Raw genomic sequence first — 24,788 nt, forward strand, 5'->3', positions numbered from 1 at the left:
CCTTCCCTTCCTTCCCTTCCCTTTCCTTTCCTTTCATCTCCATAGCTAGCCCCAGGCCCAGCCATCACCTCTCTCTGGGAGCAGTAGCCTGCAGGCATCTCTCGGGGCTCAGCACTAAAATGAGAGTCCCTTGAGGATCCCAGCTCTTCCCAGATTGAAGCTTGAGTCCCACGTGGTGCTTAGGCCTGCCTGAGCCCCTGACCCCTCACTCCAATCCCTCTATCTGCCAAACCCTGAACAGCCCTCATTCCCTGCCCTGCCCTGGCACACAGTACCTTCTCCCACGGTGTCTTGGTCCGGCCATGTCTTATCATACATTCAGCCAACACCTGCTCCGTGTGTCCCTTGTGTGCTCTCTGCATTCGGTCTGTTCCTTGTGTGACGGGCCATCATGTCACCCTCTGTCATGTGACCCTCCGTCACAAAACCCTTCGTCACATGACCCTTTTGTTCCTGATGCCACATTGTAACGGTGCTGTCATTGCTTTTCCCACACGCCTGTGGTGTGCACCACCTGCGGGAAGCTGCAGGCTGGGAGGAGCATGAGCCGAGCTCGACCACGTTCTAAGGCCCTGCAGACAGGTGGTTTCCATCTCACGGGAGGTGACGGGGGAGGCTGCAATAAGCCTGGAGCTGGCCCATGACAGCGGAGTTGGAGCTTAGGCGCGTGCATGGCCCTCAGCACTGGCCTCAAGCCCTCAGAGGATGCTCTCGGGCTCTCCCAGCCCTTTCTCCTCCTCCAGGTGGGGCTGCCTCCCCTTCGAATGACTGTATTTGTGTTTTTGTTCTGTTGCTCCCTGGACGTAACTGCTCACACTTACCCAGGCCCCTGGCTCACCCTGCCATTAAGCCATGCTGCCTGCCCTCAAGAACACAGTCACTCTCCAGTGAGGCCTTTTCTGGCACAGGCCACAGACCAGCTGGAACCTGACTCTGGGGATATACTGGCTTGGACACAGTGGCCCCGGGGGAAGTGACCCACGCGTGCCTTCTCTCTGGCCCTCTCACCCTGCCTCCTGTTCTTCCTCCCTCCTCCCTGTCTGTCCCTTCTGAGTCACAAGATGCCTTGCCTCAGTTTCCATCCAACAAGAGCCAAATCTATCGAGCGGAGAAGAGGGCTGGGCTCCAGCTTCACCAGCCCTTCCCCACCTCCTTCCAGAGGGATCTTCTCCTGCCTTAGGAGTGACAGCATGAGACAGCATGGGATTCCCAAAGGAAAGGGCAGAGGGTGGCATTTGCAGCTGGGAGAAGGAGAGAGTTTGAGAGGAAGGTAAGGACAGAGAGAGGAGGAGAGGAAAAGATCAAGGGTGGAGAAGGGAGGAAGGAGAGAATGTACATAGAAGAAGGGTAGCAAATAAAGTGCCAACTAAAAGCTGATTAAAAGGTATATTATGGAGAGCTTAAAAATTGTCTCCATTTAATACATTGCTTTTATAACCCTAAAGAAATTGTAAAGCTAGCATGGTATTTCAAATGCAATATCACCTTTGACCTGCCAGACCCTCAGAAATGTACACGACCTAGACTCGGGGGATGCTCAAGCATGAGGGCCTGGATTTGATCCCCAGTAACCATGTGGGGAACCTGGGCACCTCTGTGTCCTCAGTATTGAGGGCAGTGTACACGAAAAGGTCGCTGGTCAGTCTAACCAAGAACATGGGAAGCTTCAGGCTTAGAACATGACTCAGTGTCAGGGAAGTAAGGTGGCAGAGGAGGGCATCCTTCCCTGACCTCTGCATGTGTGCGCACGGGCACACCCATCTGCAGAGACGAAGGAACACGACTGACTGACAACCTGGGCACAAGGCTAGGGTTTGGTTTCTACAGATATTTCTTTAGAAGCGCATCCCGAGGTCATCAGTCAGGTCATAATGTTTACCTGGCTGCACACCTCTTTCTCTCTTCATCCTGAAGCCCTGCCGGCCTCCAGAAGGACAGGTGCTGCAAAGGTATCCACCTGTGTGACCACTTGAGTGAGAAAACTTCAGGCTTTCCATTAATGCAGTCATCTTGGATATCTTCTTAGCTAACATGCAACCCCCAAAAGGCCCTGGTGTCTTCTATGCCCATGGGCTGGGCTGTGTGATCACCCGCTCTGCTAGTAATACCTGGATGTGCACGGGGTTGACCACATACCACAGAGCCAGCTGCCATGTTCATTAGCAAACAGAGGAAGCGGGGACAAAGTAGAAAGTCCAGGAGTCCAGGCTAGAGTTTGGACCAAGCTTGACTGCAGATCCTGGCTTCCAATCAGAAGGAATATAAAGTCCTTCCCCTTTCCTCATAAGAACCAGGGTCTAAAGCATTGAGAGGAAGGCCCAGTGCATATGCCTCTTTTAGCAGGAAATGTAGGAACTGCTTTTGTAGAGTGTGAAATCCTCTACTGAAAACATGATTCCTAATTATCTGGTTTCACTCTAGAATGCAAAAAACTTAGAGGGAGGATGTTTTCCATTTAAGTATTTCAAAAACATATGCTTAAAAACATGACTAAACCTTCCTAGGGTTTTATAGAAATTAAATCCTTCTATCTGCAGAATATTTGAAGTTCCTTTCTGCAACTCTGGCTGGCTTCTGCCTCCTTCATTGCCGGTTCCTGGTTTTGTGTGGACTGATCTCTTAAAGTAATGTATCTAGTAGCTGAATAGGAGAAAACCATCTTGGGGTGGGCTTTAATGAGTCAAAATCCCTTCCGTTGCTCTCTTCTACCTTGGTGGACAGCAGCTATTTGCAAGCACACTGCAGACGAGCTTGGACGTTGTGGATGCTCAGAAAACAGTGACTTGCTTCTGTCGACAGGATTCAGTTTTCACATGGGTACCTGGGTTGCACAGGGGTTCCAAAGCGTTTGGGTGTCGTACAGCCTTCTGTCTGCATCTGAGGTCAGAGTGGGGTGACGGGATGGTCCTCAGCGTGCTCGGTGGCCCTCCACCACGCCACACTCAGGATGTCATTCAAAAAGACCCTCCTTCTGTAGGGCCTTGTAGCCTCAGAGCAGTGTGAGGGGAAAGATGCGGCCTGCCAGGGCCTGTTTCCTTCGTATCCCCTCTCTGCTTCCAGCTCCTTCAGCCCCTCAGAGGACTGTGAACTGGGGTTTCTGGCCTTCGATTTTCCTGGCCTTGTGGGTTTGTGTGGTGGATCCGGGGGGAAGCAAAAAGGGGCTAGCTGGGAAGGTGCTGGAGCTCATTGCACATGCGTGTGAGAGCTGGAGGGCCCTGAGCCCTGTCTTATTCAGCCTGGTAGGTCTCAAGCTCGGCCTGCTCTCTGACTCACTGGGGGTGGGATTGGCATGAGATTCTAAATCAATAGGTCCAGGTGGGACTGGACAGAACCAGTGTCTAAGAAGCCCCCAGGTAGGACACATGCTGCTGGTCTATCGTCTAAACAGCAAGGACCCTGTGGACAGGCGCATGTCAGCAGGATGCCCATGGAGCTGTCTGTGAGGAGAATGAACCGAGGCCTGGTAGGTAGCAAGTGCTTCAGAAAGAGCCTGAAGACGATGACAAAGACAACGGTGGTGGCGGAGGTGATGAGGACACTGCAGGCACTTGGGCGGTGGTGATGGAGATGAGGATGATGCAGACAGTGGTGGTGATGATGGTGGTGGTCACGGGTTCGGTAATGCTAATGATGCTGGTGGCGGTGACCGTAATTGCTCTAGTGGCGATGATGGTAGTGGCTTGACGGTGATTTTTTTGTGTGTGGTGACCAAAAAAAAAAACTGACCTTCACAGAAGGGATGATTTTCGGAGAGTTAAGTCGTGAGGACAGCAGGGAACAGGGTGGGAACCCACTCAGTCAGCCACTGAACGTGGACACTTCACAGCGCTGGTGGATCACCACTTGCCTCCCCTCTCCAGGAGACAGGCTCAAGGGCACCGGCTAACTCTGTCTTCATTGTCTGTGTGTCCTGGCACCTGGCAGTGTGCCCAGACCATAGCAGTCCCTCCCTCCTCATTACCCAGCATGCCAAGCATACTAAGCACTTTCCTCATTTAACCTTCACAACAAATTCGGGCAATTTACAATTTAAAGAAATTCACAACTGAAAGAAACAGAAACTAAGCCTTGTCCAAGGTCACTTGGCTACTTAGGGAAGGTCCCAAAACTCAGTCACCACATTCTACAGCCCAAGCTCTTCGTCCCACGCCATCGTAGTCCTAGAATGGTGCCCTGAGGGTCTGCAGTGGCTCAGGTGCCCGGTAGGTCAGAGGTCCTTGGGAGAGTGGTCTGTGGGCAAGATGCCCGTCTGCACACGCAGACTCTCCCTGTCAGGCAAGCCCGGAGTCTTCAGTCCCCTCCACACGTACCTTGTCCTCCTGCCCCCCTGAAGTCACATCCTCCTTTCCTCATGGTTCTGCCACCATCCTGGAGCTGGGAACGCAGACAGACAACCGGGGCTGACCTGGGATGACGCGACGCCACGGTCTTTAAGCCATCTGTGGCACGTGCACACATCATGACTCGTGCCTGCCGCTGTCATCTGTCCCGGCGTCTCGGCTCCACAGCTGTTGCCAACAAGATGTCTGTCCCTGCCATCCTCCTGGGGAGCCTGAGCTGAGCCCCAGAAGCCCCATTGCGTGTTTCCTGTTAAACTTTGATCCATAACTGCTGAAGTTACGAAAGGCTCCACCTTTCTTCCCGCTGGGTGGTGGCGCTCTTGGACTGGGCCCCGGGCATCCTGCTGCAGCAGTGTTGTAATGGTGGCTGTGTGACACCAGACTTCCCTCTTGCAGTGCCAGGAAGGGCAGAGGGGAGTGGGGTTCTCAGCCAACCACACTTCTGAGAGCCGTGCTTCACCCGAGAGTCCCTTTGCACATGCTCATTCGGTGATAAAGGCTGACACGGCGCGTGCTGCAGCACCAGGTGGCATCTCACACACCAGCAGACAGGACCAGGTGACTCTGTGCATGCTGCCCTGTCTTCACCACACAGCCTAAGTGAATGCATGCTTTTCAGTCCCATGTGTTACAGACACAAGCATGCTGCCTCCAGCTAGGCAGCGAGGTCTGGCTCCCAGCTGAGGCATAAAAACAAGTTTCTAAGAGATTCGGCACGATAACACCAGCTCTCAGAGGCGACCTCGCTCCAACATGCCATGCGAGCTTGTGCGGGTGTCTTTGCCTCTCTGGGTTCGCTTCCTCATCTGCAAAGTGAAGGCATAGAGCTAGAAAGCTGCAGAGATCATTCAGCTTTGAAGCTAAGGCTGCCAGACTGTCCCTGAGTGGGTGGCATTTGTCCCTGAGTGGGTGACATTCATAATGAATACTTCCCCAGTTGCTTTGTGACGCACAGGATGTGACATGCAACACACACAGGCAGCTTTAGCAAGTGAAACCAGATCTTGTCCCTCTGTCTCAGGGGGCTGGGCAGGTGGAAGTGGACAGGAGTGGTCAGGACCATGTGCCCCCCCACCCCCGGGAAGCATTCCAGGACGCCTCTCCTCGCAGCCGTGGACAGGGAGCTCTGGTACTTCACACTCTCCTGGGGGCACCCCCTTTATAAAGAGCAGCTTCCCACAGGCACGTGGCTCATGAATATGGAGGAGGAAGCTGCAGCATGGCATTGGTGCTTCCAGATGCCCAAATCCCCCACTCACTGCCCCCAAACTCCCTACTGTAGTGCCCGTCTGGCACAGTTGGGCAAGAGCTGGCAGGAAGCTTCTGAAAGCGCATTTCTTCCAGCCCTCTTCTGGCTGGCAGCGGTGTGAGGTGGGATGATATGACGTGTCACTGCGGCTGCCCACAGCCAGGGAAAGGCAGGGAAGGCAGGACGCAGGGCAGCTCTGGAGGTAAGATGCTGTGATGAATTGTGGGAAGATGCCTGTGGGACTTCTGGTCTTGTCGGGGTGAGGGGCGGGTGCCATGTCTCTGAGCCTTCCTGAGAATGAGGAAAGAGCTGTCCACACTTCTGTCCGTCCTACTCCTGTCTGCAGACCCACTTCTCCAGAAGAAATCCAGGCAACATGGATCTGTGCAGATACTATTTCCAACTTCAGAAAGCAGGACAGGGCCTGTGTGGAAGGAGGGACCAGATGTTGGGGATGTGTCCAGGTGCAACTTTTTCCCTTCAAGGATTTTTCAACCTGAGCTAACAGGGCTGTCTGTCCTGCCAGGCTACTCAATGGGGGTGGCCATGACCTGTGGGTCACCATGAAGAAGGGGATGAGGAGGAGCCCGGCTCAGGCCTCTGCTTCACATCCAAGCTCAGTGTGTTGCATGGACCCCAACAGTACTTCCAGAGAACCGCCTAGATGCTACCCTTTCCCACCCTCCAGGGGGTCGAAATGTTGGAGCCCAACAGCCTGGATGTGAATGGGAGCCACAAGGCTGCCTGTGAGGGCACATTGCTGGGTTTGCATCCGAGCCTTGCTCTGGAGGCTGATTGGCCTTGGACAGGCGCCTCTGAGATCCGCTTCCTCATCTATGAAATAAAGCTTGGGGTGGGGGGGTGAGCTTGGAGAGGTAGCTCAGAAGGTACAGTGCTTGCCTTACAAACATGAGGGCCTGAATTTGACCCCCCAGATCCATATATATTATATATGTATATACATATATATGTGTGTGTGTGTGTGTGTGTGTGTGTGTGTGTGTGTGTGTGTATAATAAAAACAGGTGTGGGGCTGGAGGGATGGCTGAACGGTTAAGGCACTTCCTGCAAAGCTAAAGGACCCAGATTCGATTTCCGAGGACCAGGTGAATGCACATATACAATATAGGTAAGTAAATAAATCCATGGAACCCTGTCCCTGCAGGATGCCCTGAGGGCTCAGCTGCAGATGCCAGGGCTGAGATGTTGACAGGCCTCACACAGAGCACATGCCGGTCCCCCGGAGCTCACAGTCACAGCCAGCGACAGCCACGTCCAGCCCACAAGGGCGCTCCTCTCCCTCAACAAGTGCAGTCTTGGTGCTGGAGGCCCTGAAAGCATCCGCACCTGGCCCACCCCAGCCTCCTGAGCCCCACAGCGTGGGGGACCATCCATGGCTGTGGCTTTTCTGGTGCCACACAGATGTGCTGGGTGGAGTGGCCGAAGGAAGCCAGTGCCACTCCCTCCCAGTGCTCGTCCTCAATTCTGAACCGTGACCTTTCGAAACTTTTATGACATCTCGGAGGCCGTCAGCTCGTTTGCTCAAGGTCGTCTTGAGTGGAAGGCTATGTGTGTGACATGCCTAGCCAGGGCTGGCACGGGATCGCTTCCGGAAGGAAACAGCACCCTTCCCAGTCAGTTCCTGTTCGGAGCCCTTCTCTCAGCTGCCGTGGGTGAGCACAAGACTGTGGCAGGCGGAAGTGAAGGAAGAAAAACACTTCTGTGGACTCGAACTTGAGCCTTTGTCAGAGCTCTGTCTGCTGTCGGGAGGAAGTGGGGACCGCGACACGGAACCACACTGCATCACTGAGAATTGTGCTTGTTGTGAACAGTCCTGCCTCCCATTTAATATCCTGTCCATGGCAGCATTTGTGAGTACTTATAAACCATAAATGGACGGGGAAAATGACAGTGCTTTCCATTTAATAAAGCAGTCTGGAGGAGATTGATCAGGAAACTATGCTTTCTAAACCTCCAAGGAATGAAGGGACAATTAGTAAGGCTGATGAACCAGCTGACAGAGGCACTTTCCCTCTGCTCCGTGGGAAATGGGGGAGAATCACCCAGAGTAAGTCTAATCTCCCAAGGGATTCAAGTGCGTAATGAATAAAGGCCGAGGTCTCTGAGGAGAGGTGAAAAGTGCATGCAAAACAAATGCCTGGGCTTCTTAGCCACTGCCCAACACCAAGAGAGTGCCACATTAGAGGTGCGCCGCCCTCGGTACAGACCATTCCTGACCACCAGTGTCCCTAGTGCGGGCCCCAGCCGCAGTGGAATCTTTGGGTGACTCTGGGCTAACATGGCATCCGACCCATCAAAGGACCCTTGGTGAGTGTTGGCCATGGTGTGCCAGGCTCCACAGCTGCAGGGAAGCCCAACACGCAGCTTGGCAGGAGACACAGTCCTGTGCCCACCACTCACTGCGGCCAGAGGCTAAACTCTCTCTTCTTACAGCAGACATTGTGAGGGAGGCACTGACCTTCTCCCCAGTTCCCACAGAAGTTAAGAGATTTGGCCAGTGAAACAGAGCGAGGAATGGGGTTGTGCCTTACAAACCTGCCAATTTATTTCTTGTAAGAGTCCAAAGGCCAATTTTCCCCAAACAGGATGTTTTCTTCTGAGGGAGAGCTATGGTGCAGAGATGCAGCTTTGGCCTCCTCTGCAAACATGAACTTTCGGCCAAGGCCCAGAACATGCCCTTGGTAAGCTGGGAAGACCACGAGCCCAGGAGCCTTGCAACGCACCACATCTGTCCCTTCCGCCCTGGCAGCCGTGTTTTATGTGACACACGGGAAACATCCACACTCAAAAGGAACTCAGGGGATAGACATCTTGGGTGAAAATTTCTTTTTAAACATTTTAAAGTTTATTTATTAGAGAAAGACAGAGAGAGAAAAGCAGATAGAATGGGCACGCCAGAGCCTACAGCCACTGCAAACGAACTCCAGATGCATGCGCCACCCTGTGCATCTAGCTTACATGGGTCCTGGGGAATTGAAGCTGGGTCCTTAGGCTTCACAGGCAAGCACCTTAACCACTAAGCCTTCTTTCTAGTCCTTGGGTGCAAATTTCTGATGGGCAGTGGGTGACCTTGGCCCAGATGGCTTTGGGACATCTGGCAGGCAGGCTCTAAGGGTCGATGACAGGTCAGTGACTTAGAGTTGAACACTGAGCTCACGCAGTGGGAAGATATCGCCACGGGCTGACATTCCCCCTGGCGAAGCTTTAGATATAAGGCAGCCCTTTCACAGGGATGGAGCTTCACAGCGTCTGCTCTGCCCTGTTGCTCTGCGGGAAGGATGAAGAACGGGCCATCTCATCAACTGGGAAAATCACAACTCTGGATCCTTTGAATTCAGCCCTGCCTCTCATTTCCCTGTTACTTCTGTGTTAGATGTGAACAATGAACAGTGACTTGCTGGCCAAATTCCTTTTCCTTCAATGAAAGAGGAAAGACAGATGGTGAGGAGTTTATTTTAAGTATGTTAACCTTGTCCACATGCTGCAGCATTATAAAATGAGTAGAAACTGGTGTATATTAAAATCACCCATAATCCAATAACCTTGAGCATAATTGTTATTTCATCCATCTCCCTCAGATATTTTCTACATGTGCGTGTTACATCGCAATGGCAACATGCCTTTGCATCTGTCTTTTTAAACACATTGCATGGATTTTATGTGTTGCCACATGATTCTGTGACCTTCAGCCTTTCGTGCCTGAGACGGAGTCTGCTGAGGGGCACCATCTGTCGCAGCCCCTCCCTCTGGCTGGGCTTCTAGGTAATGACACTGAGGGGGCACTCTGAGACTCGGGCCCGCAGGACCACTCCATGCTTCTTCAGGGAAGCGAGGCAGGGCTTGAGTGTATTTATGGTGCTGGGTGTGTTTCTGCAAGTTGCTTTCCGAGGGGTTAGGTGAGCATCCAGGTGTTGCAACAACATGGGAAAGTTTCATCTCACTCCTTAAAGGTGGGCTTGAAACGTGTTTTTTTGCAAGGCCTGCTGCAGAAGTGTGATTCTGTGCTCTAAGGGACAGACTGTGTAATCAGAGGGTGAAACCTCACCCAAGAGCCAGCAGGTGCCTGAGGAGAAGGAGCGGTGGAGGCAGGGAGGCTGCCACCCTGAAGTCTGGGTGGAGCGCTTCCCTGACACGGGGCAGCTGTTCCCGCCCTTCCTGCACTCACTGGGGGCCTTCCAGAGCCACTTAGTCGGCAGTGTCGGTGACTTTGGGATGGAGTGTCAGCATCACACAAGGAAGGGACTGATACGGGTGCTGGGTTTCGAAGTGAAATGCCCCACAGGCTCAAGTGCTGTGATTACGCTTCCTACCCAGTCCGCAGCTGGCAGAGTCTTTGCAAGGTGGAGCCTTGCTGAAGGAGGTGTGTCGCTGGGGTCAACCTTGAGGTTGACTAGTCCCCTATGGTGTCCTGAGACGCCCCCCCAGTCTCTCTCACTCTCTCTCTCTCTGCTAATATCTTATCTGAGCTGATAACCACTTGAAGTCAATCCTTTCCTCCCATAAGCTGCTTCTGGTCGGATATTTTGTCCCAGCAATGAGAAGGTAACTGTGGCCACACATAGAAGATGTAAGGACCAGGTGTGGTGGCACACACCTTTAATCCCAGCACTCAGGAGGCAGAAGTAGGAGGTTTGCTGTGAGTTTGAGGCCACCCTGAGACTACAGAGTGAATTCCAGGTCAGCCTGGACTAGAGCGTGAGACCCTACCTCAAAAAAAGAAAGAAAAAAAGAGAGAAGAAGAAGATAGAAGGGATAACAAGGGATGAATATGTATACTTGAATTTCAGATAAAAATAAGGAAGGGTACCTCTCCTTACAATGCAACTATCTGGACAGAAATTGGCCTCGATAGCCAAGACCTTGCAGTGCCTAGCAATACCTACATAAGACCCTCATAATAGGAGAAAAAGATGATGACATGAAATTAAAAGAGAAACTAGTGAAGAGAGGGAGGGGATATGATGGAGAGCAGAGTTATGAAGGGGAAAGCAGGGGAGGGCAATACCATGTTTGTTTTCTGTAAGTATAGAAGTTGTCAAATATATGTATATGTGTGTGTGTATGTATATAAAATTTTAAACAGTATGTCCCAAATAGTATCTGAAAGCTACTTATGCAGGAGATGATTATGTATTATTTATCTGAAATTCAAACTTGTATCAGTTTACTTTCTCCCTGCCAGGGCAAAATACCAGAAGCAACTTATGGAAGAAAAGGGTTGATTTAGACTTACGGTTCCACAAGGGAGAGTCTGTCATGGCAGAGAAGCAGAGGCAGGAGGAGGCCAGGCACATGTCAGCATGGAGGAACCCGAGGGAACGGCAGGCAGAGCCAGGCTGTGACGCTGCAGGGCCCGGCCTCAGCGAGGTTCTTTTAGCCAGGCTGCACCTCCAGAGGTTCCACGGCTTTGCCAAACAGCCTCACCAGCTAAGGATTAAGTGTTCAAACATGTGTGCCTGTGGGGTATTTTCTACTGAAACCACCACAGAATTGGATCAAGCATCCTGTGTTGGGTTCAGCAGCCCTCTCTCATCACAGCAACCGTGACACAGTGACCTCACCAGGCGAGAGGGCTCAGACAAGCTCTTTGCAGTAGTCCCTGACCTCTGTTTCCTACCTCACTAGGAGTAAGGTTTGGGCTGAGAGACCTCCAACGAGCTATCAGCATTTCCTAACATCTCTTTCCACAAGGGACACAAAGCGCTGTAGTCCAGCTGTCCGTCAGTATCCATGTGACAGTGGCTCCAGGAGCCCCCAAGGAGTCCAGCACAGACAGATGCTCAAGTCCCTTATGTTAAGAGGCCCAGAATGTCCTTTTACACTAGAGATGTAAATCATATGTAGATTCAAATACCTCATGAAAATCATCTATAAGCCGGGTATGGTGGTGCACACCTTTACTCCCAGCACTCAGAGGCAGAGGTAGGAGGATCGCCACGTGTTTGAGGCCACCTTGAGATGACAGAGTGAATTCCAGGTCAGCCTGGGCTAGTGAGACACTACCTTGAAAAGAAAATCATCTATAGATATAAATACTTAATACAAATGCTATGTAAGTAGCTGTCAGACCATATTATGTACATTTCTGACAAGCGTGTAGAATTAGCAGTTTTGAGCTATGGTTGGTTGACTCTGTGGACATGGGAACTACAGACACGGCAGACGGAGCTGCACAGGGCTTGGCTCCCAGTGACCACACAATAAATACGTGATACCACTGTGACTGTCACAGGAAAGAGAGCTCGGAGTTTTAGATGGTTAATGAAGTTCTTTTCATATTTTATGTAGCTGTGTCTGGCTTCCTCTAAAGAACAGAAGTGCCCTGACTGGTGGGTGGGTATGTGCCACCCCCTAAGGAGGCTGGTGTGTCGTCATGGACAAACTTGTTCTAGGCAAAGGCTTAGAGACATCATAGTTGGTATGGTGAGATGCTGTTTAATTGCCATGGCAAATTCCAGACTTATCCAGAAACTGTCCTCTTTGTTCCTCCTGATTCCCAATTCCCAGGGGCCTGTTTGTGATAAGTATGATCCAGGTCACATCCCATGAGTTATTCAATTCCTTCCTTCCCTATAAACTGACATTTATTTTTCACTTGCCCAGAGTTATCCAATAATAACAACAGAAAAGAGAATCTAACAAAAAATTAGAGAGACGAAACTGATCTACATGTCTAATTTTAGGTGTGTTCAATCTATGGCCACGGGCCTTATGCATTCCAAGGTAGCTATGAATGTGACACACATTTGTAGATGACAGTGTGTCTTGTTGAAATATCAAAAGGTTGGGCACCTGGGAACTGGAATCAGGAGAGGAAGGCTGACTTGCCTATAATGATAGCATGTCTTTTCCCATTCTACATTGTTATCTTGGCCTAAGGTTGTTCGCCTCTTCTCATTTTTGTCATATTCATGTGAGTTGTTATGGTATAATGCCACAGCAATACCACTGAATTTATAGACATTCTTTCCTCCATAAAGACAATTTTATAGCTTGATTCCTCTTTTAAGAAGGGGGGAGAGCAAAGTCCATGGGCATATATGTTACACAGAGGTAAAGACATAAAGCTGTGTCAGAATTAGCAGGTGACCCTGACTGCCCTGGAGAGGAAAGGTGTGGGTGCTGAGGTCCTATGGCTGCTGTGGGGACAGACCATTCTGAGCTGAGGTGCCCAAACTAGGCTCCAAACTCCCTGCCAGGCATTACTGTCATGGAAGGGGGAGGGGCTCCCACCTGCCAGAGCGGCTAGTGGAGCTGATGGCTGTGGGAGAGAGGAGTCATGTCTTTCATGGTGTGGCCGCTGGTGGGCCGTCCACTCTCCAGTTCACCCATGTGGAAGTGAGTGACTCAGCATCTCAAAACCAAAAAGAATGGGAAGAAGAAGGGTTTTCGTGAAAGAGGGGGATGAGAAGGGGTCATTGGTTGAATCAACATGCACTGTATATCCAGAAGTGTCAAAAATAAAAATATAACAATGATGGTATAAAGGCGACGGCAGTGCAAGCTGTGCTCTGAAAGGTCTAGTCTGGCATGACAGTGAGGCGCTCAACCCTTCGGGGCTTGTAGTAGCAGGTGTGTGTCTTCCTTCTTCCCATTCAAGAGCAGTGTCCAAGTAACCTGAGCCATGTGAGCTGCCCCGCTGGGTTTTCACCTGCTTGCTGAATACCTGCCAGCTCCACATCCCGTTTTCCACTATGTAAAACAGGGGTGACCCCACCTTGCAGGCTGGGAGGCCAAAGCACAGTGTCTGCAAAGTACCAGACACCAGGTCAAGCATGAGGCAAATGTGCAGCTGCGGGAACAGTGATGCCCACATCTGTTACGAATGTCTAACCTACTGGCGTTGATTCTTAGTCCCCAAACATATCCACAGGTCTTGCTTCGGAAGACGTCTTTTTTTTTCTTTCCATGCCCATGAGCATTGGGCGGAACAGTGAATTTTGCCTCTGAAGCATTTGTTTCTGGGGCTCCTTTTTGCATCAGTCATTTGACCAGAGATGACACAGACGGTATGAATCCCGTGTTGTGGGGAATGAGCCAGGGCAGCCTCTTGCCAAGTGGTCCTTCTGCTTCTCTTCCCAGAGCCCCATTCCTGGACTCATTCAGAGTAGGAGTTTTCTGCTCTGGTATTTCCCTCTCACAGACCCTGAGGAGGAAGGTTCCAAAGTGGCCACAGTATGTTTCTATTTGGGTCAGAGCCAGTTCACGAAAGTGAATATGTTTAAACCAGTGTGACACCCACCCTTCTATTCCCTGGCATGTGGCCGTGACCCAGGCTCCACTTTAAAATGGGGACAACACTACCCGCCCTGGTGGCTGAGGGCTGAGCTAGGTAGATGAGACAGACAGATTTGCCTGCGCTGGTCCAGTTGATGTGACTGCGGGGGCATGCTTTGTAATAGCTCCCCTGTGTGCTCTCAGGAGTGTCCCAGTTTGGATGATGTGACCCAAAAACATAGATACCAAATAACTGTATGTGCTTTTGTTGATGGAGCTGATTAATGACCGTGCCATTACAGTGACATCACTGCTATTCCCCGCAGCTTAATGGGACTGGAGTGTAAACACCAAAAAATGTTTCATCTTTTATTTTATATGTCCGGGCCTATTTTAAATCTTTTCCTATTACAAAATATTTTAACTTATGTAGATAAAATATATAATTTATATGGATTAAGATATGTGAAATACACAAATGTCTCAGGTTTTTCTATGTTAGCTTCATAGGAAAATCATTTTGTGTATTTGTTTTTCTTCCTTAGAAACTCATGAGATTTGTGATTGTTCTCTTTTCAGTAAACTGTGCTTCATCTTTAAAGAGCATGTGCACTTAGGATACTCAGTGGAGAGCTTTGGGAGTTACTATGAGCGGCGGATTCACTTTCCCTGTGTCCTTTACTGTGCACTCGGGTGCATTACGGTCGGGTCACCCTGCCGTGAGTCCCAGTCCTCCCAGTTGCAGGACTAGCTTGCTAGCATCCTGATCCTCTCAGAGTCAGACGCTCGAGCCCCCGAGAGGACACAAGAAATGGAAGCACCCTTCCAGCTGTCACCTGGGACCTTGATCAGGGTGGCAGGAGAAGGTACTAAACACTGAAGACTCGTGCTGGATGAGGAGAAGCCCCCTTGGTGGCATCTCCAGACTCATCTTTGAAAATCTGGAATCTTCTCTTTGGCTCTGAGATAGCACCCTCCTGCCCTCTGCTGGGGTCACTCCAGTGGCCTGGCTGAGTTCCAAGTAGGGAGGGAGGACCACACCCTCTGGCTTTGGATACACAGTCAGCATTCCCGGTGCTGGTGAGTCAGGAAGGGTCTGCAGCAACATGGGAGGCGGTGTGCTACATCTCACAGTGCGGTGGAAACAGGAGATTTACGGCCTTGGAAGATCAGCCTCTTCCTGGAGGTTCTCAGGCCCAAACAGCTCCTTAAGCCTGGAACACAAAGTCTAGCCTGAGCATGATTTATGGAGGGTGTGCTGATGGACTATGTCTTGTTAGAGGCAAAATGGAGCTTTTGATCTTGGTAGCAGTTGGGAACAAATGGCCAGGCGCCTATCAACTGACTTGTGCCTGGCTGGAGTGTGATGGGACTTCTGTAAACTCTGGAGAGGTTTGCATGGTGTAGGGAAGGTACTGCCAAGCGTTATCTCCTAAGTCCACAGAGAAGGACTCCAGATCCTGGGGCCAAGTATGGATTGGGATTCCTAGAAATGTGATCTGGTTTTATCTTCTTCTCTGTAATCTGTAATTGCTCCAGCTATTTTCAAAGCAGCAAGTTGTAAGTGAATACTTTTTAAAACCAAATACTGAAGCAAACACATAAGGAAATTTTATTTTAAAAAAAAAAAAAAGGTCCCAAGTCAGACGACCTTGGGAAGCTGCCTCCTCCGAGTGGGGTCCTATCTAAGGCAATAGGACAGATGTCTCCAAGGACAGGAAGCGTGCAGGGCTTTGGCGGGAAGATGAAGGTGACTCGAGAGCCCTCACTAGTCACCGTGTTGATGTGTTTGTGGACACTGTGACACGTGGCCAGCCCGCCAGCTCTCCCGCTCATGTGGACATGAAGCAGGTTTGGAGCCGGGGTGGCTCACAGGCCACTGTCACCGGTGCACATGCCACTTTTGAAAGGTGACCCGATTTTCATTGTGGGTTCAAGAGCTTCATGCTCAGCCCTCATCTCTGCTAAGTCCTGCCCCCCTTACACCTTCTCCTGTGCCCCCCTGGCTCACCTCTCTCCTCGGCTCCCCTAGCACGTGCTGCTTCTCTAGGATCTCAGCCCCTCCTTGGCCCCATTATGTGCTGTGATGTCACAGCCCCCCACCCAGCTGAGCAACAAACCCCTTCAGGGCAAGTCATTGCTACCTCAAGTGCATGGGATGGGAGGGCGAGAGGAAGGACAAACAGACTCAGGGGGAGGGACACACCTCCCTCGCCCTGATGCCTTTGTGGCCACCTGTCTCCCCTGGGGAGGCTGAAGACCAGAAAGGGGCAGCAATGTGCGCCCTAAGCCAAAACCTCCCGTGGCGCGGTTGACTTGGTCCCTCGTGGCCTGGGCCCAGCAGTTCAGTGGAGCCCGGGCGGCACTGGTGTGCAGAGAAGGAAGTGGACCAACGAGGCAGGCCTGGGCAGACAGGTGTGGACGGAAGGGCCTCTGAAACCAGCGCTAGGCATCTGACTTCAAAAAAAAAGATTTTTTTTTTTTAATATATGAAGAGTTTACTAGAAGTTCCAAAATGGAGGACATTTATATATTAAACATCTTCCTATTCTTGTTTTTTTTTTAATTTAATTTATTAGTTTTCTTTTCAGTAAATACAGGCAGTTTGGTACCATTGTTTAGGCTCAAGCTAGACAAGCTAGCCAGCAAACTGAAGAAATCCTCCTGCCTCCACCTCCCTAGAACTGGGACTACAGGCACATGTCTTCCGCTTTACATGGGGTGGGGGAGCTGAACTCAAGTTCTCATGCCTGTGGGGACAATCACTTACTACTGCAGCATCCCTGGGCCCCAGATTGTGTGTTTTTGTGCATGTACACACATACAGCCAACAAGGCCGAATTCTGGAAGAAGACACAACAAAATATTTAAACGTATTCATAAAGGAATTTGTAGGTAAAAAAAAAAAAAAAAAAAAAGATTTGGGCAAGGAAGAGAGAAAACCTGTGGGGGTCCTGAGCTGTTTGTTATGGGTGCTCAGGAGCTGGGAAATGCGGGGAAGGCCTAAGTGGAGCCTTGGGAGACAGAACAGGCAGGGGGGAGGGGGGAAGGAGGGGGGCCAAGAACCAATTGTTTTTGTCAAGACCCAAGGCCCCATTCCATAGAGTTGGCTCTTCCAGGGCCAGGAATGGTCTGCTCGTAGCCTCATAGGAAGCAAAACTCAAAGTCTCCGTCACACCTTCACGGAACACCGCAAACATCCATCTTCACAGCATTTGCTTGGCCAGTGACCCTATTTCTAAATTTTGCAAACAAACAAAATTGTGTTTTAAGTAACAAGTGCACATAGAAACCAAGAAACCAAAAGGATATGGTAAATAAGTGAATTTCCTAGACCCCAGAACTTCATCTCAGAGGCATACATTCCCATGCACCTATTAATATGCTCTGCTGCACCTGCTGCTGCTGCTGGTGGTGGTAGTGATAGCAAGAACAGTAGAAAATCGTTATATCATGTTTATTTATCTCAGGAACCTTTCTAAGAGCTTTGTAAATATTGTCCCAAGGTAGCATGTCACAATAATCCAATAGCAGTAATTCTTAACGTCCCCTATTTCACACATGAGAAAGCTGGGGAGGGACATGATTTGCCTAAGGCATGCAGCTCAGGAAGGGCAGAGCCGGGAGGTGACTGCATAGCCCTCCCGCACCCGCAGCTGGCAGTCCCGGGCACCAGGCATGCACTTGTACCTGACCGCTGCGGTGACCGCGCAGCGTGCCTCATGGATAATGATGTCATCACATGGCGTCTCATCCGTGGACATGGTGGTGCTGTATTCTGAAGGTAGCCACATTTTTTCTCTTCTTCTTGTCCTCCCTCCCTTCCATAGAAACCCTTCTTCTTTCCAACTAGTTACTCTTCTACCTTCATGTCTTTGCCACCCTCCTCCACAGTCCATGATGGAATATCGCACAGGTAGCAATAGTCACTCTGTGGTGATAAATACTGCAATGGTCACTCCGTGTACTGAAGACAGCATTCCAAAGTATGCCTCCCATCCTCTGGCTCTTACATCCTTCCACCTCCTCTTCCACAATGCTTCCTGAGCCTTGGAGGGATAATGTGGATGTCTCATATAACACTGAGCACTCAACAATCATGTATTCCCAGCATTTTAGATCAATTTTTATTTATTTTGAGGGACAGAGACAGGGACAGAGAGAGAAAGAGGCAGAGTGAGCGAGCACACCAGGGCCTTCAGCCTCTGCGAACAAACTCCAGATGCATGCGCCCCCTTGGGCACATGTGTGACATTGCGTGCTTGCATCACTGTATGTCCGGTTTATATGGGACCTGGAGATTCGAACATGAGTTCTTTGGCTTGGCAGGCAAGTGCCTTAACCACTAAGTCATCTCTGCAGCCCTATTCTAAGCATTTTGAAGAGCTTTGAGTCTCCCTAACAGTCACTGCTAACCAAATGTGAGAGCAACACAAATTGTTGGGTGTAAATATAGATATTTAGAGAGTAATTTGATATGCACAACCTATCCACCAGCCAGACCACAGCAGCAGTTTCCCTCCTAGGGCACATGACCTTTCAGCTGTAGGGTTTTTACTAGATTTTCAGTGCCAGGCATGAATTCTTTCCCATGAAACAGGCCTCAAATCCAATCAGAGAGCAGTTGGTTTCCTCCATAATAGTCATAATACTGTTGCACCACGGGGCACAGCTTGCCTGGCTGGTCAGTACTGCCCACAGAGCCCATTGTTGGTTAAGATATTTATGGCAGGCTATAGAAATGACTTAGAAGGTAAGGCACTTGCTTGCCAAGCCTAAGGACCCAGATTTGATTCCCCAGAACCCACATAATCCAGATGTACAAGGTGATGGATGTGTCTGTAGTTTGTTTGCAGTGGCTGGAGGTCCTGTGTGCCCTTTCTCTCTCTCCCTCTCTCAAATAAATAAAATATTTTTTAAAAGTATTTATGGACTGGAGAGATGGCTTAGAAGTTAAGGTGCATGCCTGCAAAGCCTAAGGACTCAGGTTTGATTCCCCAGGTCCAATGTAAGCCAGATGCACATGGAGGCACATGTACCTGGAGTTCATTTGCAGTGGCTAGAGGCTCCAGCATGCTCATCCTCTCTCTCTCTCTCTCTCTCTGTCTCAAATAAATAAAAATAAAATCTTTTTAAAAAAGGTATTTATGACTTTTCTCCTCTAGCAGCTTACATAGCACCTTTTGGCTCTGTGACAGCTGGTCAGCAGGTAAGAGGTGTCCTGATCAGTTCAAGCTTGAAGCAAGTAGTGTCTTCAGCAATAGGATCTTACCTCCTAGTCTTGGTGGGCAACCAAGAGCACAGTTAATGTTGTCTGGGAAGCCTCAGAGTCCTCCCTCACCTACAGCTCGCTGGGAGCTATCTCACCCCCACACTGTGAATTTCCTGTACTAACCTGTGGCTCCTAGGTGTAGGAGTTTAGCCATCTTTTTAAAATGGCTCATTGGATACCATGATAAAATTGGACTTTGCTTATGCTGTGTCATTTTCTTAAGTGTAGTGAAAAGAACTCTGCTAGGCTGGTAATCACTAACAATGGTGCAGAAAGCTGACTTTTAATATATATATGTATATATATATTTCTATTTATATATAGACAACCTCTATACTTACAGACAACAAATCATGGTATTTCCCTCCCCTCCCCTACTTTCCCCTTCATGGCTGTGCTCTCCATCATATCTCCTCCCTCTCTCCCTTAGTCTCTCTTTTAATTTGATGTCATCATCTTTTTCTCCTATTATGAGGGTCTTGTATAGGTATTGCTAGGCACTGTAAGGTCATGGATACTGAGGCCAATTTCTGTCTGGACAGTTGTGTTTAAGGAGTGGTACCCTTCCTTTGGCTCTTATATTCTTTCCGCCACCTCTTCCGCAATGGACCCTGAGCCTTGGAGGGTGTGAGATGTTTCAGTGCTGGACACTCCTCCATCCCTTCTCAGCACTATGTTGCCTTTTGGGTCATCCCAGTGGTTATCACTATCTGAAAAGAGAAGCTTCTCTAACCAGAAGTGGGAGTAGCATTACTATATGAATATCAACAAACATTAAGTGTAGTGCTTTCAGGACAATTTGGTGAAAGTAATATATTTATCCAGACAAGAGCAGGCTTTATACCCCTAAAGCTCATGACCTCCCCTGCCAGAGGCTCTTGATTAGGTTTTCAGTACCAGGCATGTATTCCCTCCCATAGAGCAGGCCTTCAGTCTAATTAAAGAGCAGATGGTTTCCCCCAGAGCAGGCATGCCACTATTGCACTCGAGTTTTGAAAAGAAGAAACCTGCTCTATGTGCCTTGCTATGCCCATGGAAGGTCAAGAGAACATCTTGCATCCTGCTTGTAAGGGGCAACCCAAGCCAGAGGTCACTCTGGTGTTTTGGCAAGGAGTGTGTGTGTGTGTGTGTGTGTGTGTGTGTGTGTGTGTGTGTGTGATTATGGGCATGAGTGTACCACAGCATGTGTGTGAAGGTCGGAGAATAACTTGTGATCCTCATCTTCTACTTTGAGACAGTCTCCTACAGTTTGCTGTGAACTATTGTGGATTCTTTCCCTCCTGTCTCACCTTAGGTATGCTGGGACACCAATGTTCATTCTACTGAATCCTGCTGTACATGGGCCTGGGGGTCAGAACTCAGGTCGGATCCTCAGCCTGGCACTTAGGTCTTAAAAGCACTACTGAGCCAGGCATGATGGCACACGCCTTTAATCCCAGCACTCACTCAGGAGACAGAGGTAGGAGGGTCGCTGTGAGTCTGAGGCTAACCTGGGACTACTGAGTGAGTTCCAGGTCAGCATGGGCCAGAGTGATACCCTACCTCGAAAACCCAAAAGTATAAAAATAAATCCCTGCATTGTTGAGATGACCATCTTGTGCTCTGTTTTAGTCCAAATGCTTTGGGTATTTCCAAATGCTTCTTAAAATACAGATTTTGTTTTTCTGAGGTAGGGTTTCACTGTAGCCCATGCTGACCTGGAATTTACTATGTAATCTTAGGCTGGCCTCAAACTCACAGTAATCCTCCTACCTCTGCCTCCCGAGTGCTGGGATTAAAGGTGTGTGCCATTGTGCCTGGCTCAAAAAAGATTTTTAATCACAACAATTATTAGCTTTAGTCACATGGATATTTAAGAATAAATACTCAGTTTTATGCTGGTGGGCAAATTAAGCCTATGCATGTGTTTATAACCATTAATTACAATACCCTAGATAAAACATTTGAATGTTTCAGTGGGTGGATAGTTATTTAGGTTGGAAATTTCTATCATGTCATGCCACAACATTCTATGAAACAAATGGCCAATCCATTATTGGCCTCTTTTGGTTATTTTTTTCTTCCTGTGTCATGCAGATGCTAACTTTGGAATATGTAAAATTTTTGTTCTTGTGGCCCATGGTGCAGCTCAGGCTAGCCTTGATCTCATAGCAATCTTCCTGACTATGCCTCCCAAACAGAATTATAATACTCAACCAATTCCCACTGGCACAGTATCTGGGCATGGTCCTGTGCAGCATGCTAGTGTAGAATTAGATGAAAAGAAGTGTGTTGGCTTTTCAAAGAATAAAGCATAACCAGCTCTCATCAACCAAGCTTGATGTCACAGGTACCCTACAGCAGCTATTGTGTATAGCAATACCTTTGCCAGAACAGAGCTGCTGTGCACTGAGTAGGTCTCCAAGTTCAGCCCTCCTCCAAAGCAACAGGCGCATGGCTATGAGTGTGTCCTGAGAATTTGTTGTCAGCTTCACAGTGTGTTAAGTGTGTCGGGGACTAACAGGCAAGCCAAAAGTGATTCCTGCAGAGCATGGTGGGCTTTGAAAACAGAGGGTGAGGCTAGATAGGAATGCTTAAAAAGATACCTCACATAACACTCTGTCACTTTAGTAAAAACCACTGGATTGTATAGCTTAAAAGTAGATCGTGTGCTATTCTATCTCAATAGTGCTGTTACCAAAAAAAGTAAAAAAAGTCTCTCTGACTGCGTGAAGCAGAATGCACCAAGACACTGACAGCCTGCCTGAGCTCAGGGGTCCAAGCTCCATCTCTGATGCTCAGAGCTAACACGGAGAAGTCCTCAGCCTATTTCTATTTCATGTATAATGAAATAGAAAAGATTTGATGTCTCTGTCACCAGAGCCACGCTCTTAGTGTAACACTGAGGGATCCAGGTGCTTATGCCGAAGATATGTTCATACTAAAAATGACAAAATCAGATACAACAAAGCCAGGCTGGAGCTGGGAGCCCATGGAAGCCACTGCCAGCTCAGCTCTCTTCATATATACAGGGAACAGATGGATCGATCCAAGCCTATATATAAAAAAAAATAGGTGGGGGAAGGGATGGGAGCTGTTTCATTCTCCACTGTAAATTTTTATTTGCTTTTTGAGGGAATTGCCAAAGGAAACCCTGCTCCTTAATCAAGATAAGTAAACCTTGGGTTTTAGCATAGCAGAGGGGAGGATTCGTGGGTGCTCAGAACATGCTTTCTATTACTCGTTCAGGATAAAACTGGCCAATTTAGCAAACCCAAATCCAACAGATTTAAGGCTGTATGCATCTGAAACAATCAAACTTCAGCAGACTTGTTATCTTCCCTCCCTCTTGACCTACCTTGATGTCCGAGAAATCTCCAACTCTGGATCCATCCTGTCTCCAAAGCGCAGCCAGCTAGTGGGTGAAAGCACCCTCCTGTTCACACATCTTTGTCCAGCTCCCTGATGACCCTCTGACCGTCCCAGTCAGTGTCTCCCATGACAGACATGTCAATATCTTTATCTTAATCTACCTCCTTCATTTCACTATCTGGTTTTTGAGACAGGGTCTCACTCAAGCCTAGGCTGGCCTTGAACTAACCAAAATTTCCCCTGCTTCATCTTTCTGAGTATAAAAATGGATTATAGGAGCTGGAGATATGGCTTAGTGGGTAAGGTGCTTGTCGACAAAGCCAAAGAACTCAGGTTCGGTTCTCCAGGACCCATGTAAGCCAGATGCACAAGGGGGCACATGCATCTGGAGTTCATTTGCAGTGGCTGGAGGCCCTGGTGCACCCTTCTCTCTCTCCCTATTTCTGTATCTCTCTCTCAAATACATAAATAAAAATAAAATGGATTACAGGAAGGAGCCACCATGTCCAGCTCTGGACTCATGGTTTTTTTTTCAACTATTAGGAGAGACTCATCTTTGTGGCCAAGGCATCTTCCAGAGCCTCCTCCCCCACATCTCCCATAGAATTCCCGGTATACTGTAGCCATAGCTGCCTTGCTGGACTGGAACATGCTGGAGCCAGGGCTGGGTGACTCACATGGGGCTGGCTCCAAGGAGAGGGAGGAAGGCATTGCTGTACATGCTGACTTGCTCTCTCTCCAGCTAAGACCATGGGAAGATTAAATGTCTGTGCATAGCGCCTGGCCCAGAGCTGAGAGATCGGCAGGAACTGCCACCCCCAGCTTTGTCAAACACTGTTAGTTGCCTCCTCACTGTTGGGACAAAATGCCTGAAAAAATTCAGTGTAAGGGAGGAAGGGTTTAGTTCAACTCACAGCTCCAGGTCACAGCCCATGATGGCAGGAAAGGCATGGTGGTGGGAGCCTGAGGCAGCTGCTCACGTTCAGTTCACAGCGAGGAAGCAGAGAGCGATGGATGCAGGTGCCCAGCCAGCTCTCTCCTTTTATACCAGGACCCCAGCCCATGCATGGTGTTTCCCACAGGTAAGGTAGGTCTTCTCACCTCAATATAGTGAAGATAATCCCTCACAGACGTGTCCAGAAACTAGCCTAATCTCCATGATCAGTCACAGTGATTCTCAGTCCTGTCAAGTTGACAATCATCTGACCCATCACAGGTGCTAGTTCTTGAAGAGTGACATGAAGTTTCCCAGGCAGAGTGGAAGGAAGGACCTGCCCCTTACAGGGACAGGGCAGGAGGAAGTCCCAGTCACAGGAACACCTAGAAGGCAGGGCTGTGGGGAGACAGACTGCGCCACAGTGTCATTCCCTCAGTGCACTCAGGAATCCAAGAACCAAGCCTGAGAATCACATGTTGTCTGCAGAACCCCAAGACACAGCTGCACACTTCTTGCATTAACGCCGGCACTGAAGAGAGTAAGTTACTCACAAGTCACTGTTAGCAGACTGACCTGGGAAGTCGTGTGTTAGCTTGGATCATCTAGAGTTTTGACTTTTCATAGCTCCGTACCCTGAATCTGTTGGTTCTGTTCTACTGTTCAGTTTTGCTGTTGGACTCAGTGCTACCAGGACCAGCAGCTATAGTGAAAAGCAATGACCATCCCACCACAGAAACATTCACACCTCCTTCTTTATTGCTGTCCTCTTCACAATAGCGAGAGAAAAGGATTCAACCTAGATGGTCTATTAAATGATGAATGAAATGCACAATGGAATTTTATGCACCTGCAAAGAAAAGTGAAATTATGAAATTCACAGAAAAACATAAATGTGGAAGTTGTTACATTCAAGGAGGTGACCCAGACTCAGAAAGACAAATGCTTCATGTTCTGTTTTGTATGTGGATCCCAGATTTTAATGTGTGTATATGTGAGTGGGGGAGGGTATATAGGTCTGAGTGTGGATATGAATCATGAAATAAGAAAAGTGACCAAGACAGGGGATCCCCTGTGGCTTACACCTGTGTCCATGTGACACGTTCCCTCCTGTTTGCCATCCTTCCCTAAGACCTCCTGAGTCGCTGCTGACAGAAAGCAGCTGGGACAGCTGGATGACTGGGAACCACATGACCATGGCCTGGAGCTGCACAGAATTTGCACAGCCTGATGGCTGTGTTTGTCACAATGAGAGGCATGACAAATCCTTGTGTCATGGTGATTAGGGAAGACCCTAGCACATTTTTGCCATGACTACAGGATACCCAGGATTGATTTTTCTCGCCATCTCATTTTGATGAATTCTGCAGAAGAGTCCGTAAGACAGTTTGTCCTTCAGTACAA

The 24,788-nt window shown here is 49.1% G+C and overlaps 1 protein-coding gene across 4 annotated transcripts in view; it reads left to right on the forward strand.

Moving 5' to 3' along the window:
• Positions 1-24,788, forward strand: part of Adam12 (ADAM metallopeptidase domain 12) — a 304,232-nt gene that overhangs the window by 90,030 nt on the left and 189,414 nt on the right. Inside the window, exon 1 of one of the 4 annotated variants that reach the window (XM_045142325.1) lies at positions 5,773-5,791. The exons of the other annotated variants lie outside the window; for them this stretch is intronic. The gene's annotated coding sequence lies outside the window, so the exon portion shown is untranslated. Of the gene's footprint in view, positions 1-5,772; positions 5,792-24,788 lie in introns of those variants that run through there. 4 annotated transcript variants of the gene reach the window in all.

This window comes from Jaculus jaculus, chromosome 1, assembly GCF_020740685.1.
Source record: "Jaculus jaculus isolate mJacJac1 chromosome 1, mJacJac1.mat.Y.cur, whole genome shotgun sequence".
Classification (NCBI taxonomy): Eukaryota; Metazoa; Chordata; class Mammalia; order Rodentia; family Dipodidae; genus Jaculus; species Jaculus jaculus.